Source organism: Rhinolophus sinicus, linkage group LG13 (genome assembly GCF_036562045.2).
Source record: "Rhinolophus sinicus isolate RSC01 linkage group LG13, ASM3656204v1, whole genome shotgun sequence".
NCBI lineage: Eukaryota > Metazoa > Chordata > Mammalia > Chiroptera > Rhinolophidae > Rhinolophus > Rhinolophus sinicus.
In genome coordinates, this window is record NC_133762.1 from 39,039,400 (window position 1) to 39,041,780 (window position 2,381).

The window sequence follows — 2,381 nt, forward strand, 5'->3', positions numbered from 1 at the left end:
AAAATAAATCTCAACAAATTTAAAAGAATTGAAATCATACTAAATGTATTCTCTGACCTCAATGGAACTAAACTAAAAATCAGTAACTGAAAGATAACATAAAACTCTCCAAACACTTGGAAACTAAATAACACATTTCTAAATAATTTATGGGCCAAAGAGGAAGTCTCAGGGAATTTTTAAAAATGCATTGAACTGAATGAAATGAAACTACAACATATCGAAAATTGTGGGACACAGTTAAAGCAGAGCCAAAAGGAAAATTTATCCAATAAGTACTACGTACATCACAAAAAATAAAAAGTCTCAATTCAATCACCTAAGCTCCCACCTCAAAGACCTAGAAAAAGAAGAACAAAGTAAGCTCAAGGCAAGCAGAAGAAAGAAAATTATAAAGATAAGAGCAGAAATCAGTGAAACTTGAAGACATACATAGAAATACTACATAAGTAATTATAAAAGAAGAATTATTGTATTTTTGGTTTGTAACTGTCTTTATTCCCTACATGATTTAAAATATAAATGCATAGGGGTGGCGGATGGCTCAGTTGGTTAGAGTGGGAGCTCTGAAAAACAAGGTTGCCGGTTCGATTCCCACATGGGCCAGTGAGCTGCACCCTCCACAACTAGATTGAAGACATTGAGCTGCCGCTAAGCTTCTGGAGGGGCTGCCGGGATGGCTCAGTTGGTTTGAGCACGCGCTCTTAACAGCAAGGTTGCCAATCGATCGAGGGATGGTGGGCTGCGCCCCCACCCCCAACTAGATTGAAAACGGCAACTGGCCTTGGAGCTGAGCTGCGCCCTCCACAACTAACATTGAAGGACAACTTGACTTGGAGCTGATGGGTCCTGGGAAAAACACGCTGTTCCCCAATAAAATCCTGGAAATACACACTGTTCCCCTTCCCTAATAAAATCTTAATAAATAAATAAATAATTAGAAATCTATGTTAATGGGCACACGATGCCTAAAGATATAATTTGTGACAAAGAATACAAAGGGGAGGCATGGAGATGTATAGGAGCAGTTTTTGCATGTTATTGAAGCTAAATTGGTATCAATTCAAACTATATTGTTATAAATTTAAGATGTTAACTGTAATCCCCATGGTGACCATTAAGGAAATATCCTAAAAATATACCTACAAGGAAGTAATAAGAAATAGAGGACTTAAGCAACACTATAAACAATTGGACCTAACAGACATCTACAGAACTCTCCACAAACAGCAGAATACCCGTTCTTTAGTGCACATGAAATTTTCCCCAAGATAGTCTGTATGGTAGACCACAAAACAAGTGTCAATAAAGTTAAAAGATTGAAATCATATAGTGTATCTCCTCCGACCACTGAAATAAATGTAGACATCAAGAACAGAAGGAAAACTGGAAAATTCACAAATATGTGGAAATTAAATAACACACTGTTAAATAAGTAATAAGTCAAAGAAGAAATCACAAGGGAAATTAAAAAATACTTAGAACGGTGGTGGCGGCTCCGGACTGAGTGCAAGTCACAGAATCACCATGATTCTTCAGAGGCTCTTCAGGTTTTCCTCTGTCATTCAGTCTGTAGTCTCAGTCCATTTGAAGAAGAATATTGGTGTTACAGCAGTGGCATTTAGTAAGGAACTTGATCCTGTACAGAAACTCTTTGTGGACAAGATTAGAGAATGCAGAACTCAGTGACAGTCGTCTGGAGGACCTGTTGATACTGGCCCAGAATATCAGCAGGATTTGGAGAGGGAGCTTTATAAGCTTAAGCAAATGTATGGTAAAGCAAACATGAATGCGTTCCCTGACTTCAAATTGGAAGACCCCAAATTTGAAGTCATTGATAAACCCCAGTCCTGAGGAAATAATGTAAAATTTATCTGGTAATTTGTCCTAGATAAGTTGTACAACTGATCAGAAGTAGCAGAATAAATACACATTTCACAACTTAAAAAAAAAAAAGTTAGAGACAAATGAAAATGCAACACACGAAAACTTATGGGATGAAGTAAAAGCAGGGTTTAGAGGGAAATTTATAGCAGTAAATGCAACATCGATAAAATGGACCAATTATTGGAAAAGAACAAGCTACCACAATTCACCCAATATGAAACAGATCATGTGAATAGCCTTATAACAGTTAATGAAATTGAATTTGTAATTTAAAAACTCCCTATACACACAAAAAATCTCCAGGCCCAGATGATGTCACTGGAGAATTCTACCAAATGGTTAAAGAAGAATTAACACTATTTCTACACAATCTCTTCCAGAAAACAGAAGAGGAGGCAAGGGAATTACCCTGATACCAAAACCAGACAACGCTTCAGAGGACCAACTGCAGTCTTTAGATTTAAAGTGGATCCTCATTCCAAGAAAATTCAAAT

At 37.0% G+C, this 2,381-nt stretch overlaps 1 pseudogene; it reads left to right on the top strand.

Annotated features, from left to right (window-relative positions):
* The first annotated feature begins 419 nt into the window (after window positions 1–419).
* On the top strand, window positions 420–2,179 carry LOC141568277 (ATP synthase peripheral stalk subunit F6, mitochondrial pseudogene; annotated as a pseudogene).
* The last annotated feature ends 202 nt before the right edge of the window (window positions 2,180–2,381 follow it).